Source organism: Protopterus annectens, chromosome 1.part0 (assembly GCF_019279795.1).
Source record: "Protopterus annectens isolate FY-2018-M chromosome 1.part0, PAN1.0, whole genome shotgun sequence".
NCBI lineage: Eukaryota > Metazoa > Chordata > Ceratodontiformes > Protopteridae > Protopterus > Protopterus annectens.
Window position 1 is genome coordinate 1,922,885,184 of NC_056725.1, and position 17,060 is coordinate 1,922,902,243.

A 17,060-nucleotide genomic window follows, 5' to 3' on the forward strand; every position below is an offset into this window, starting at 1 on the left:
GAGTGAGAGTTGATACCACTGAAGCAGGTGAGGGAGTTCAAGCCAGCCCAGTTCAGCAAGTGAGAGACAGTGGTGACTACGGTAGGATGCCCCTGTGGCGAATTTGGCGATTTTTGTTGTAGCAGGCCTCTAGCTTGTTTAGACCACATTGCCTTAGGTTGGTATATATTGGAGAGGCATAAAGTAGGGTGGAGATAGGGTGGGAATTTGCTATTGAAATCTTTGCTGCTTTGGTGAGAAATTGCTCTTTTCTGTATAATGCTCCTAGTTTTTTGTGGACTTTTTTTATGGTCATGGATATGTGAATGTCAAATATTAGTTTATTTTCTGTTTCCACTCCTAGCAATTTGGTGTGTTCAGTTGGGTATATAGTGGTGTTGTCTTTTGCTGTGATGTTAAAGTGAGAGTTGTTTTGAGTTTGGTGGGTTGGAAGATGAGTAGTTTAGTTCTGCTTGGGTTGAGTATTAATTGGGCATCGGATAACCATGTTTCAACAGAGGAAAAGGCTACCTGTGTGACTTTTGCAGTTTCGTAGGGACTGGGCTAAGCAGATGATGGTTGAGTCATCTGCATATTGTATGAGTGTGCCATGTTTGGTGGCAGAGGCTAGATTATTGGTGTAAACAGAGAAGAGTAGGGGTCCAAGGATGGATCCTTGGGGAACCCCTATGGAGACAGGTAGTTGGGGAGATGTCGTTCTGCCATACAACGGATTGTTGGCGGTCAGACAGGTAAATCTGAAACCAGTTGGTGACTGATTGTGAGAAGGATAGGTTATTGAGGACAGAGATAAGTTGTTTGTGTGGGACCATGTCAATTGCTTTAGATATGTCTAGGAAAGTAGCAGAGGAGAGATAGCCATTGTTTTTATGCTGAAGGATAGTGTTAGTAAAGGAGAGTAAGGCAGTGGTGGTGCTATGGTTTGGTCAGAAACCATGCTGAGTACTGGAAAGGAGGTTGTTAGTAAGGAGGTGGTCTGAGACCAGAGAGTGTATGCATCTCTCTAGTATTTTGGAGAGTGGAGAGAGAATAGCTACGGGGCAGTAATTGGTTGGGGTGGATGTCTCCACTTAGGGCTAGTTTTGATATGCATGAGATTATTAGTTTTCTCATTTTTTGAATGTGTTTGTTTATAAGGGAAACTTTATGATTGTGCTCTGTGGGTACTAGGTATGGTGGGAGGGTTACTATGTTAAGTTGTAGGGCTGCTTTATGTTTGAGTAATATAGTTGGTAGAATATGTGGGGGGTGCATAGGGATGGTTCTTGAGCTGGAGGGAGGGGAGTTGAGTGTGGGTGAGACATGAGTGGTGGTATGAGTAGTAGTACAGTGGTAGTGGTTGAGTGGGGGAATGATGGAGCTTTAGTAGGATGTAAGATATGCAAGGAGAGTGCATGCAGTGAGCATAGGTAAGGTATGCTGGTACATGTTAGTTGAGGAGGTGTGATAGTAGTGGGAAGATGGAGGAGGTAGTGTTGGGTTAGCGTTGTGGTTGGCTATTGGAAAGATGGGAGGGGTTTTGAGTCCAATAAAGGTGGGACCACCTGGGGCGGGAGGGAATAGGGGGGCAGGGTGGGGAGCAAAGCGGGTAGAGACCCTGTTAGTTGCTCGTATGAGGGGGCTGGAAACAATTACAAAGCAAAGGCAAGTATGTGTTAAGAAACAATCACAATTGACCCAAGGACTGCTCTGAAACTAAGTCATTTCTTAATTTCTCAGGTGGAAAAACAGGATAACCTTGTATCAGTAGGCTACTGTGGTCATAGTTTAAATTTACAAACACACAGTATTGATGAGTTATGGCGAATATTATTTGCTAACAGAAGGGAATAAGAGAAAGTGGAATGTGTGTGTGTGTGTGTGTGTGTGTGTGTGTGTGTGTGTGTGTGTGTGTGTGTGTGTGTGTGTGTGTGTGTGTGTGTGGGGGGCTGCTTACAAGCCAAAGCAGAGTGCTCTCCAGGGGAAAATTAATATTGGCTCAAACAGGTAGACACATACTCAAAGTTAACGGTAGCTGTTTGCAGACAGTTCAGACCCGGACTGCGCTTTTCCGTTTGTGCCTTTGTCCCACTTCTATGTATGGCTTTGTCCTAATTTCTTGCGCTGAGGTTCATAGGTATTTCAGGATCAATTTATCCTTGCTTTTGAACCAGATTTCTCTGCTTGGTTAGTACACTGCTATAAAATGTAAAAATAAAATCTAAATCATTGTGGAAGTAAAGCAGTGTGTGGTCTGTGTGTGTGTATGCACTACCATAATTTTTTAAAAATATTGACTCAAAAAAGCATGTGGGTGCTTTCATGCAAGTCTAAAATATTTCAAGTTTATAGTGCATCATTTGTTAGCTATTTAAAAAGGAAGGGAAAATAAGTGGCAGATTGCTTTGCAAAGCAGGGATTATTGCCAGTGCTATGTAGCTTGGTTTTAAATTTGACAGTAGTGCAACAACAAAAGTCTTCCACTGTAAGGAGGAAAAGGCAGACAAGCAAACAGTACATTACTCTGGTTACCTGCTGTGATGAGCTGTCAATCACATGCAGATAATGGGTCAAATTACCCTTGGCTCTTTGACAGCTAGGGAAGGTAGGTGTGAAGTGGGAGGGGAGATTCCTTGAAGAGCTAGATTTCAGCCTTCACAAAAGAAAGCAATTTAGCATTTCTAAGATGAAAGAGCTAGAAAATGCACCTTTCAGTTCTGTTCTGTAGCATTTGCACTGCTTGTGTTTTAAGTGGTCACTGAAAAAGGATAACAATTTAACCAAAAGTAGGGGATTTTAAGACTGCAGTGAATGCCTGTTAAGTCAATGAAGTGACAGCAGCTTAAGGCAAAACGTGGCAGATCTGATGCAATTTTTTGGAGACAAATAATGCATTCTGGGATACTTAGAGGCAGAGTAAACAGTCTGAATTTTTTCAATATGCCAGACCCCATGTGGTCAGAGTCAGAAATTGCATCTAAAAATATCTAAAAAGCTCAAAATAGTCTCAGAGTGCTATTAAAATGTAGGAAACATCAAACCATGATGAAATTAATATGTTTTTTGAGTCTGAGGGCGCAGTTGTCCTTTAACATTTCTCTCTACTATAGTGTGTTCCTCAGACATGGTACTAGCTGTAACCCTGACTCCTTTCAGCCTGTTACACTGCTCCTTTCCCTTGATAATACATTTGAGAAGGCTGTCGCCATACAGCTTAAGGGACATATTAAATCATATAGCATTCTCACAAGTCACCAGAGTGGATTTATAAAAGAGCCTGACAATAATACAACTCTTCTCTCTTTGACTAAAGCACTGTCACTGTACCACGCAGTGAATGCAAGGAACCCTTAAATGCATTTTTTCTTATCCTTTGCAATGAATTTGACTTCATAGGCCAATATTCATCAAAGAACTCTCTTTATGGTTTAATTACCATCATGCTGAAGTGGTTCTGTGATTGCCTGTATGTTAGACTCAAATTTCCTCACAAACACACAGACCTCCCTCTTCCTGTATTTTCCTTTCCAGTGTTCTACAAGGCTCTTTCCTTGGATTATTTTTGTTTACCATTTACATTAAGACTCTCATGATTTCACAAATGACATGGATTACCATACTTTGCACTGACAACATTTATACCTCTCAATCTCTTAGAGCAAGAAATCTGGACAAAGCCATAAATAAAAGTGAGACAAAGGCCCAAAAATAGGGACAAATTTTAAATATTGCTCTTAGAAACTCAGAAAGTTGATAAAATGACAGGTTTTGCATTAGTATGATTTTTTTCTGAAGGATATGAAGTCTGAAACTGAAATGTCTGTTTATTTTCACATTTCAGTCTTTAATGATTTGCCATTAATTTGTCAGAAAACCACAATTTTCTAAAAAAAAATGGACCAAAACTATGAGGCCAAAATCTGAGACATTCTGCAAAAATCTGTACAGTTGAGAGGTATGAACATTATCATTTCTGGAATCTGGAACTTCACCTGAAGCCATCTGTAAATTTCTTAAATCTACCCTGGATCAGCTGCATTAGGGTTATGAAAGCAGGAAACTCAGACAGTCTCAGCAAAACTAATAAAATGTTTTTTGACTCTCAGAGACACATTCGTTTATGTAAGAACATTTACAAACTTACTGGCCTCTAAAAACTGTAGAGGCAATAAAATATCTAGGAGTCTGGTAAGACCCATCACATTCTTTTTCCCATTCATGTCAGAAACAATTGAAAATAAGTACGCCTGTTAACACTTAAATAGATTCATAAATTCATAGATTGTTACTAGGCTAATGACCCAGGGGGCTTTCTAACCCTAGCCAAATTTTCTCAAAAGAATAATGATGTTCTGTATCTAAATAGGACACTAAGGGACAGGTATTTATAATCTACCTCTGTCCATAAAGGACATGGGTGCTAAGCCAAGTGTAAATTTCCTATTCCCCATCCCCTGGTCTAGGTTGCATTTAAACTGGGTAATTAATTAACTCAGCTTCATGTGGATGAGAATCCTGTTCCTTTTGCCCTTGTGGGTCTTTTTTAAGGCCTGGCCAGTTAACCCATCTGAGAATCAAACCATGCACCTTGTGTCTGTAAGGTAAGCACCTAACCATTGTACCATTATGCCAACCTCCCAACTTGGTTCTATTTCTGACAGCAATCTCCAGAACTTACAGACTTTGCAGAATTGCAGTTTCTGCTTTGGTTGATTTGGAATGAGGCTCTGTCATTGCTTTCCAATCAAACAGACTGACTGACTTCTTGTTTTTCAAATACTAAGTCTTTTCATTATTTGCAATCCTGCATAAAGGTTTTTGCATGGACCAATACAGGACCTGCCATCAATGTTGTGGTGCAGTGTCAGTAGATCAACAAGTCACTTGTCATTATTGATGGAAGATTAGAAGGCTGTAGACTGCATTCCCTCCCAGGTGCTTGGAATAATTTTCCAGTGTAGCCACTGCACTGCAGCATAAGGGGAATTATCCACTCCCAGCTGCACTGTTCTACAGATGAGATGTTAAACTGGGCCTCCATTTGCCTGAGTTTGTGGTAGCGAAAATGTCTGATAGCCCTTACTGAAAACAAGAGTAAAGGCAGTTCCTCTGTTGGAATGAATACCGCCTTGGGACTTCCTAGAAAAGAGGCCATAGGCCTAGTGGGACTCGCTCACTCAACAAAATATTAGTGAATAAAAAATACATTTTTGCGAAACCATGTCCCAGCTCTCTCAGGTTTTCTCACTGTACTGCAGTGTTGCTATTTTACTTTAATTAGCTGTCTGCACTAACACAGCTTTCTTCCATTTGAGCTTGGACTTTCCACCAAGTGTCTTGTCCAGCTACCTATCTTTACCTCCTTCTCTAAAGAGTGTATAGTGTACTTGAAGCAGCAAACCAAATGCAGATATATTGGATTTATAACTTCTGTAACATACTGTCTTTACAGAATTATGTCACATTGTGCATATCTGTCTTTAATAGCTCTAAGCATTGCTATTGCTATATAATCACATTTTTGTCTTTTGGTGATTTGTTCATTGTTGTTTTCTGTATATTATTGTTTCATTTTAATGTATTTATTTATTTTGTTCATCTGTACTTCACTGCATCATCCCGTTGTCCTACTTGATATTCATTTCCTGTAACTAGATCCTGACTGAAAAGAAGCTACTACAGTTTACCTACCTGCTAAATACATTTGCTTAGTAGATGGTTCAATTATCAGAGTTGTATAGGACCAGTTTTGTCAGTAACATAAGTTTGCAGAACAAGTTGTGCAGGTGAGGAATTACGTGAAAGTATGCAGTGTGGTAAATGTAAACATCACGCTAAATTGTCAAACACAAATAAAACATTTCCATATCATTCCTTCAGGTGTTGTACCATCTAAAGAAATTATCAAGAACATTATATTTAGCCACGCACACTTACTATATGACATTCGTCTAAATGCTAAGAAAAGTAAATGTATTCTTTCTGCACAAAACATTATCATTCTACCAGCTCTCCTAACTGACACTGTAATCAAAAATGGGAAACTAATATATCAAATATGTCAAGCAGCAAATGCGTTGGTGTTGTCTGACTCTGTCCTTTGATCTACATATTGACAAAAAAGTTGAAATGATAATCACACTGTGAGCTGTTTATACAGACTTAAGCAATACTTACTTCCAAGTCCAAGAGGCAAACTAATCATTGCCATGCTGTTCTGGGAAATATGAATGTACTATATTCCCTGCATTGTCAGCAGGGGACATAATTAAACTAGAGAAAGGCTATAACTATGTTGATGGATTTATTTAATCACCCATGGAAAGGACCACTACAACACAATCAGAACCCATGGCTGGTTGCCATGAACTCTCTTCAGACCTTCTTCTTAATTCACACAGCTGCATCTTTTTAATTCTTCACAAAAGCTGCCTTCCTAAACTGCCATACTCACGCAACAAGTATCAGATCAACAGGTGTACAATTCTTGAAATCATTGTGAAGTTCTGTTTCTAAAGAAGCACATTTCTTGTATCACATTTTGCTATCTAAATGCCAATAAAGATAAATCTGTACTTCTGTTTAACTCTGTAATTTAATCTACCTTACAACCACAGAGATTCTAGTGCAAAGCTGGAATTTAAAAAGAAGCTCCTCTAGCAATATACTGCTAGCTTTATTTGTTATATTGTAAAAATGGCCATTCTCTGACCCAAGTGTGTCTTCATAACATAAGCCATTATTCTCAACCTAACTTTATAGCAGTGTGTAATTACTGTGCCTGATGGACAGGTTGTTATTTTGTTTTATTTTTATTTTATTATTTTTTAATCTGAACTTAATATTGCACCATATTCAAGTTTTCCTGATTTGTATTATAAACAGCACCCCCCTTCCCTTCCATTCTGCTTGTTTGTACTTGTATTCAGCTCACACATACAGGTATGTACACATGTAATTTACAACTACATATATATGTTTTCTGTGTTATTCAATTAACATATATGCTTGTCTTTTTAAATATAGTCTATTGCTGCTTTGTACTGGAGCTTTTTTCACTCAGTGTCCAGTAAAAATGGACCATAATCCCTTTGGACAGCCTGTTCCACAGAATATGAATAAAATGACTCCGCCATTCATTCACACATGCATACATACATCTAAATTCCTTGTCCTAGTAAGTGTTATAGCAGTATCAAGCTGATAAGGGTAAACCAGACTTCCTGAACCACATGAATAGTCTCCAGTTCATGCAGTGAGATCCCCAGGCATTTCCAAATAAGTTGAACATTTTAATATCTGCAGCATATCTTGAGTTTACTCTGAGGCCTCCTGCCAAGTATTGTGAAAGGCATCCAGGGTACGCTCAGGGCACTTTAAATGAGCCTTCTTAACATGGGACAGCAATGACTGTAATCTAAAAGCCTTTCCTATTGTCAAGTCCCTCAGTCTGTCATGGAGAGTGAACACAGCTGTCCTCTGAAGGAACATCATGTCTTCCACTTACATCTATGATCCTATCTTTTCAGTCACTATCCAAAGTTTGTGACCATGGGTGAGGGAGAGGAAATACATTCCCAGGTAAACTTCTCCCTCTGATTTGGTTTTTACTTGATTATTAATTCCTGTAGTACTACCACCACTGTTCACATCCTCTGGTCAGTCTCCTGTTCCACTCGACCTTCCCTCATGAATAAGATGCCAAGATATTTAAACTCCTCTACCTGACTATGTCCTACTCACCTGCAGAGAGCATACCAGTCTTTTCTGGAATAGAACCATGGCCTCTGATTTGGAGGTGCTGATTGTTATCATAAATGCTTCACACTCTGCAAGAAATTGCACCAGTACATTGCTGAAGATTAGTGACCTGAGGATGCCCTCATTCACAAGCAACAGAGATGCAGCCCTCATGTTGCCAAACTGCAGGCTTTGAATTCATTCTAATGTGATTATGAAACTGAGAAACTGTAGGAGATAAGACACATCCCTTCCACAGTCCTGCACCCACCTTAAATCCATTTGACATGGTCAAAGTTAATTGCATTTCCTCCTGCTTCTGATGAGTAAAGAAATGATGCCATGTACAAAGTGTAGAAAACATCTTCCATATGGAAGATTACTGGCAGCAAACATCCATGCACTACTAAATAAAAATGCAGCCTAATCTCTTGGATCGACATGGCATAGAAGAGTTCCAACAATGGCTGAAGTTAATGCAGCGATGAGGAAGTCGATGGTATTGTAGAGTTGGCAGTTAGTTACCTTTTATATAAGCTAAGAGCATTTCCACAGTTGTGAATCATCTTGTCAGATAATACTTTTATGGAAGATGGAATGGTTGTAAACTGAAGCTAAGGTTTGGACTCATACTGTGTAAACTAAATTGAATATAACAGTTGACAGTGCATTATTCTAGAGCAGTATGATAAAAAATTAAGTGAACTGGAGAAATTACCAGGAAAACAGTGAGGAGGCTATGAAAAATGGAAAATGGTGCATTAACATTTTTGCACAAGGGTATAATGGAAAATATTTTATAGACTATATCAGAGATTAATTAAAAATCCCAGAAAGGCATTATATAGCAAAATAATATGGGAGGCTGGAGTGAAATCTCGTGTTAAGGCAAAAGAAAATACTGGCTAGTGACTGATAGGCACCAGTATAAGATCCAGTATATTGGGACACAACATCAATTTGATGAGCTTCCTAATCAGCCCAGACTGTACGTTCCCCATTCTGTTTAACAGCTCATTGTTATAGTTTATACCTGTTAAAACTTTATGCAGTTTCTTATCCCATTTCACCCCTTTTTGAGGGTCTATCTTTTACCTCGTGTCCATCCATTTTCAGTGTTTCCTTTAGTTTCCCCAAAATCTCTGAACTGCATAAAATATGTCATACAAGCAGCAGACATAAGGTAGGAAACCAACAATAAAATGACAGAAGCTGGCTTTCAGAAAAGCAGCAAAAAGTTTAAAGTATCTGGTTCCTCAACATGGCCTTAAGTGCAGTAAAAAAAAAACAAATCTAAAATGAGGCAATAAGCAGTACAATTCAAAAGAATCAATAGCCAAAGTATAATCACAATTTCATTATTAAATTAGCCTATCACATTCCTCCAGTTACATTCAACAGTTAAGCCCTAGGACTTCATGATACCAAATTGCAGGATATATACTGAGTCATTTAATAACCATATTTTTATTTTGAACTAGCAATCTGTTATAAAATACAGGCTTTCATGAAGTATGTGAGGAAAAAATGTTCAAATGGCTATCCACGTTTGTGTTTAGGTCCCTGGTGACATCCTGACATCTGACCTAAAATCTCTTAAAAGTGTAACCAGTGTAAGCTAGACCATAGCAGCACCTTAAGGAATAAATCACACTTCCTGCACTTTAACCTTGTCCTTATTAATCTAAATTAAGGATTTCAAATGTGTAGCCCTCTGGCCTAAAGCAGACCTCAAGCAATCATAATTCTGGAGGAAGAAAGCTACTCTACTATATTCCTAGCTGCACTAACCATCTTTCTTTTTTATTTTGAGACCATGTACTAGTCTTTATTCAGCAGTCCTGGTCATTTTTAGTTTAAGACCTCTGATCTAAATAAGTTTATAACCATATAGCCAAACATTACACTTGCCACAAGAGAAAATTCCCATAGGTTCAACTGTAATATTCTTCACCACCTTTAAAGGTCTCAGAAAGTAACAGTGGATAGTAGAATCCCTAACGGTTCTTCCTCTTCTGTAACATATAAGAAGAGCTTTACACAGAAGTCAGAAAAATATCATCCTGAAAAAGAAATGATGATGGCATTTTATAATTTTTAACAATGCTAGCTGCTAATACATTATATTTAGTTGCAAAATATACTACAGATTTGTCAATTGTAAAAAAGCTATTTTCTTTATAAAAATCTATAGCTAGCTTCCAGCAGTGATAAGCCCAACATATCATTCCTGGATTTTGATAGAAACCTGTAACTCTCCATAAGACTATTGTGTACATAACCCCAGTGTATAAATATCTTCATAGTTTTCATGGCTTCTTTCAAAAAATCACCTTTGTTGCTACATATTATGCAAATACATAGCATTTCTCCATATGACAGAGATGAAATCAAATGGTGTCTGGTCCCATAAGAATACCTAAAGAATGCAAATTTTTATGTAATCCACTTACAACTTTTAAATTAGGACTCCCCCTTGAAATGGTATCTAAGAAATGGTCATCAAACTAAATACCTCATTTCAATGTAAAAATGTATCTGTTTTTGAAGATGCCCTCAAATTGGCATACCAACCAAAAGTCTCCTTGACACATGACAAATCATGTCATTGCTGTATCTATAATATTTTAAAACATGGGCATGAGGGTTTTGTAACACAGTCTTAATCTTCTTCATAGAGATCCATAATCTAATTGATATAAGTAGATAAATGCCTGTTCCCCAAAGCAGTATCTCTTATTTGATTGTATAGACTGACATCTGTGTATGGGCTGTCAAATGCCTTAATGAATTTCAGTATCAATAAACATGTTTATAGTTGACACATAGGTAATTTTATTATGAAGAATTCTGGAACACTTTGTAGGCAGTATGGAGTGTCTCAAGGGTCAGTTTTAGGACATATACTGTTTACTTTTCTTTCTGACTAATTTTAAAAAAGTAACATTAAGGTTTATATCTAGAAATCTATAGATTAATAGAATACTAGAAGTATAATAAACTCAGTTAATGATGATTTTGATTGCCAATGCAATAATAATGGAATTTATTTTAATATTAAGATGTGCAGTTATGTGTTTTGACATTTAGAGCAACAAATACTCATATATTGTCAAATAATATTATTCATTCAACTGCCTCCCATAAAGATCAGGGAACTATTGTTAATTATGGCTTTTTGTTTTATATTATCGAAATAAAATACTAATTATATCAATAGAAAATGCTTCTGCACCTTAGTGTGTCTCTTAAGATAGTAAAATCTAGGCATACCAATGTACTGTTACTGATTTTCACATTTCTGATAAGACCTATAAATTAATACAGTCCAAACTTGAGAACCAGTCAGCATCAATGTAGTACAGTCCATTCAAAGGTACTTTTGTTAAAACAATTTATGGGCTATATCAACATGTATATATTATGCTGAAAATTAAATGATTGGTTCTGTTAAGTAGTCTGTTGTTACCATGCAGCAGCTGTGGAACATATATTAATTCTTATGAAATACTTTCCGCATAATTATCAGGCACTGTATAATACTGAGATAGAACATCTTAGTTTATACACCAAAAAGATTGGATACCATGTCATGGTCGACAGTTTTAATTCTACAGCCATCTTCATCATTTTTTTGTGCTGCCTCTAGAGTAAATGACCATTATATGTGAGGAAGACAGTAATCACTGGTTATTTTTATATGATCTAAATATGCTTTGGACAGTTATAAGGAGACTATAAACATTGATGCCTTTAAGAGATAACTAGACATGTGGGCAAACATTCATAAGTTTAGAGTAGCAGGGTCAGGATGCAAGCTGCTTGAGTATGCCACTGTATTGACTGTATCAGGCTAACTACAGTGTACTTAGTTGCTTTTTGAACTTTGCATAAGTCGCCTGTGAGAAATATGCCGCTGGTCAATAAACCATTTAGTAAGTTGAAAACATTACCTTTTTTTTTCTCCCAAGATTATTGGATAAGATATTCCAGAATACTGTATGGTGGCAGCCATGTAGAAATGCTGAGAAATGAGCAATAGTTTACTGACACTCACTGACCATGATGAATGGTAGACATGAACTGAAAAGATTCAAGATTATCATTCAGAAACTCGAGAAGTGCTAATGCGTTAAGTGATTTGTGTAGGCAAAAAGTTCTTAAAAATAGAGGAGTGAAGTGTGACACATGCATGCATATACTAGAACATGTATGCAAAAAGATAATGATACTAAATGGAGTGGAAATTTGAAAGCAGATCTTCTGGCCAGTTATAAGTAAGAATAGGAATTGTCCCTCATCTAGCTGGTCTCGTGTTTTATGTTAGTTGTACAAATTTATCCTAACACTGTAAGGCAGGATCAGACTGGCACCTGATCTGGTGCATAAGCATTTAAGAAAATATTGAAAAAGTACAGTTTCATAAGATATACATAATGATATATCTGTTTTCCATACAATTTACTGAAACATTCAAAGGCAATGGGACAGAGGTTAACAGGAAAAGTGGATTTTCTGTCTGGTTCTCTTTTTTTTCTATAAGATTGTTGGCTTGGCCCACATTTTTCCAGATGGTTGTGAGGGTGTATAATAACTTCTAAGACTGCAGCATTAAAGATCAGAACTAGACAGTGTTTAGTAGAAACAAAGAACAATGGTGCCTAATAAAATTCTAAGGGAAAATTAATTACAGTCCTTGAAACAGCAACATTTACAGTGTGAATCTGGTAGTGGTGGGGGGGATAGACAAAGTTGAAGGTATAGTAATGTCAGTGCTTATATATATATATATATATATATATATATATATATATATATATATATATATATATATATATATATATATATATATATATATATATACACACACATATATATATAAAATTATCAGGGGTACTGGGTGTGATGATGTGAGGTATTGGCAGCTATACCAGGAGAAGTAGGTCAGTGGATGTTTAACATAAGCCAGAATAGCTAGCTGGAGCTTTGTAAAGAATTATATGGCATTTGCATATCAACCAGATTTGTACAGGTAATTGTGTTGAAAATGTATTTGTAAAGTTACTTGTGTTAAAAAATGTACCAACAGTGGGTCCTGCTGGACAGAAAAAAGTACACCTGCATGTCAGACTATATTGTAACTGTTGAAATTAATATTGTAACAGAGGGTACTGGAAGAGAAGAGGTTAACCTCAGCCCAGCTAACTTTGAAAAATAATTTAAAATTAAAATACCTGGTTTGGGCCATAAAGATTGTGTATCTTACAGTTCTGATTGCAGCCAGAAATGATATGTCTGAGAAAACAAGAATTTGGAATCATGCTGTATTGCCCATAGCAGTGACCTAATTGCTACACTGGAAGGTTAAAAATATCAAAATTATTTTATGGTTTCCAGATGCTATAACACATCTTAGCAAAGCTCCGAGTGTATGGTAAAACATATCTACAAGATTCTGGTTCAGTTTCTAGTAAAGGGGGTAGTATGAGAACCAGAAGTCAGATGACCAGATTATGTGATGCCATTCTGTAATCCACCACTGAAATGATGTTTCAATACTAGATGAGACAGAAGTCTCAGAGCAGTCTGGTTTTGAAACCTGACAAGAACTCCTCACCTACACCATATTGTCTTGCTCTAGTAAGTAACTAGGGAATAGTAATTCTTTAGATCAGTCAGGAAAATATAATGAAATTAGTGAAGTACTGATTTTCTATATCTATGTGAATCTAACAGTATGTGTTATTTTTAATATTTCCTGTGACTGAAACTCTGGTGTTTATTTTTAATATTTCCCGTGTTTCAAACTCTAGTGTTTATTGTAAATAGATATTTAGTATTTTCATGTTTTTTATTATTTATTATTAAATATATTTAAACTTTTGATTGTGGCTGATATTTTAGAGAATGTTTTAATCTCTGAGAGTACTTATATTTATTTGGTGACACTGTGGCTACTCCTGGAAGCCTTGCTGCATTGGTCAAACACTACCATTTGTATAAGTATTAATTTTACTCAGGATAATTGGATACCCTGGTAGCAGCCTTAGAGTAGCTGGCTTTGGAGTATCCCGGTGGCAGTTTCTTTAGTCTGGGCAGAGGTGGTGTGTGTGTGTGTGTGTGTGTGTGTGTGTGTGTGTGTGTGTGTGTGTGTGTGTAAGGTACACAGAGCACTGGTTTTACAGAGAGGGTGGTGGAGGACTTGGCTGGAGAAACTCAGCTGAGGACTCAACTCTACAACTGTGCCAGTGGGTTGTCTTATTGGAATCTAGAGAGAGAGAGAGGGAGAAACCCAGCCTCCATACTGAGCATGTTCACTGTGTGCTCTTAAGGGAAATTGTGCTTGTTGCTGAGAGCTGCATCTGGAAATACTGTGTATACCTATCTTTGTTCCAAGTGAACGTCCCTCAGTGGTGTCAGTGATGAGCATTCAGGCTCCTTGATTACTGGCCCAGATGAGGTGACATCACATTCTGGTGAGCAGTAGTGTGCATATTAATTGAACTTCTATAGCATGTACACAGTTGTCATTAATGGTGTGTGTACTCTCAGCGGCCACAAGGCAAACATACAGAGTTTCATTTTCACAGCAGTTTTATTTTTTGTAGTTTAGTTTAGTCAGGGAAAGCAGCCAAGATGTCAGCAGAGGATTTTGGCAAGCTGGCAAAGAAACAGTCAGCCAAGGTGTGTGAAGCCAAAGGATTGGTGCATGCCAACCTGACTAAAGAATAAATGATTTTAGCCTTAGTCACAGCCCAGACCAGCAACCAGGCAGATAACCAGTCTGGTGATGGGAATTTTCAGCTCTCAGAAACAGGAGCGTTCACTTTTTACTCAGAGGACTTAAAAATCAGTCTAGAGTTAAAGAGACTTGAACTGGAGGCCAAACATTTGGAATTAGAATCAGCAGAGAGACTGCTGTGTTTGGAGGTCAAAGAAAATGAGAGACTGCAGCTTTTGGAGGCTGAAGAAAATGAAAAGCAGCATCAATATGAGAGGGAGATGTTGACTCTTTGACAAGAGCATAGAGGTAATGGGGAAGGAAATAACCAAATCCCAGAAATAACAAAGATCATAAAACAAAAACACTATGGTACCAAAACTGGTCTCAACAAGTAGAAAAATGCAGGAAAAAAGATGAGACATACCACCAAGGCTGTTGTGAGACAAACACATCATGTTAAAAGCCAAATTCTTTAATACAAACAGATAAAAATCCAAGTAGCATAAAACAAGGTTCTGGGTGGATAAGCACTTTTGGTGAAAAACCTTCTTCAGATCCTCACCCATTAACCAGTGGTTTACTTAAAAAGAAACAGATAGCCAATCAGCAAAAACCAGGAACAAGCTGAATCAATTGACTTATCATATAAACCAACAATTTAGCATATCAAAATAACCAACAGGGGGCTATCATAAACAATTTCTTCCAATCAGAGGCATACCAGTCTCAAAGCCATTCATAATAGCAGTTTCTAGTCAAAGAAAAAGAAGGACCAATCAAAAAATTCCAGGAAGAAGCTAGACTAATGAGCTTATCATACAAAACAACCCTTTAGCATAACAAAATGGCCAATAGGGGGCTATCAGAAGCTATTTCTTCCAATCAGAGGCACGCTAGTCTCAAAGGTTTACCTTTGATATGTTGAAATGCAACTTGTCGAAAGACAGTTGCACGAAAGGACGTTTTCAATATCACAGTTAGTGGAATACAAATACACCGAATGTGCAATGAGCGAATGCACATTGACATTCGCTCATCGCAGATTCAGCATTGTGGGTGCAGAGTGCACTATAGTGGGGATTGGGAAATGGATCCCTTCCCTACTGTAGTGCGTCCTCGGAGTTAGAATATTAAAGGAGGGGGGGTGTATCCCCCCCTCATGGGGGGTTCAGGGGGGCTTGACCCCTGCATCACAGTGTGTTTTTGATATCTGAGTTCAAAACTCAGCGAATCTGCTTTTCGATTTGCTGAGTTTCGAACTTCAGTCCCACTTGGAATGACGGTTTTCGTCATTACGGTTCACTCCTAAAAATGGAGAACATTGATATCTGTGCAGTGACTGAGACCTGGTTCAAGGCTCCAGAGAGCACCCCTGCAATACCAGGCTACAATTCTTATCACACTTTTCGGCCACAAAACCAAGACTGAAACACTAAAGGTGGAGGAGTGTCCATATTAACCAAGGATATTCGCACCTCCAGGCTAGTTGGCCAACACAATGCATCTGAAATTCTCCAGGTAAGACTGCAATCCAAATTGTAGCTTGCTACAGATCCTCCACCATACCCCAAGATTCTCACTACACCTTCCTAAACATACTGGAAAATATTAAGATACAACCAAACACCCTAATACTAGGTGATTTCAACTACCCTGCCATTAATTGAGAAAACTACTCGGGTACCAACTCCTTTTCCCAACGGTTCTTGGAATTCATAAATTCCAATGCCCTGGATCCAACTAATCCATTGTCCCACCAGGGGCACCAATATCCTAGACCTGGTCATTAACAACATGGGAGATAGATGCTCCACACCAGTGGTCACCCCCTCATTGGTCAGGTCTGACCATAAGCAAATCACCCTTGACATCCACATCCCACCCCCATCCCCCAGTAAGGAAACCTCCTTAAAAAAACTTCTCCAAAGCCAACTTCATGCTACTGAAGTCAGAAGTGACAAACTTCACAACACCCACGCAGACAGGATCTGGAAGTTCGACTGCAGAATCCTACACTAAGGCACTGGGTCTATATTATATCCTCTAACGCTTAAAAAAGCGAACGCTGATTGATCAAACTTATTTTCGCGAAACTGCAAGATATCGAAGCAGCAGAAACTCACATTTTTTCCTAGGGAAAGAATTTGGTTGTCCGTTTCTGTTGCTTCGGTATTTTCAGTGTTATGGTAGAAAGTTACCGGTCGGATTCAGGTAAGTGTGCGATTGTGTGGATGTGAGAGTTAGGGTGATTTAGGTGAGTTAGGGTTAGGGCTCAGGTTAGGTGTGTGTGCGATTGAGTGGACATGAGGGTTAGGGCGGATTTAAGTGAGTTAGGGTTAGGGAGCGAGTGAGGTGAGTGTGCGATAGTGATGAACCTTAGGGTTAGGGTTTGGGTTAAGGTAAGTGGGTAGTTAGTGGTGTGTGCATAGTTTAGTGTAGGGTTAGGTATCAGATTTTAGGTGTATGTGTGTGGATTTCTGTTTGTTTGGTGTGCTTGTGTTGTGTGTATGTGTTTTGGATCAGCGATTTTTTCCCTGGGAAAAAAATCGGTGATCTGACAGTTCGAGATTGTAAGCTTTCGCTTAAATTAGGTTGATCAATCAGCGTTCGCTTTTTT

General features: G+C 38.1%; 1 protein-coding gene across 1 annotated transcript in view; it reads left to right on the forward strand.

Annotated features, from left to right (window-relative positions):
- Positions 1-17,060, forward strand: part of AGXT2 (alanine--glyoxylate aminotransferase 2) — a 1,286,299-nt gene that overhangs the window by 118,570 nt on the left and 1,150,669 nt on the right. The window lies entirely within an intron of this gene.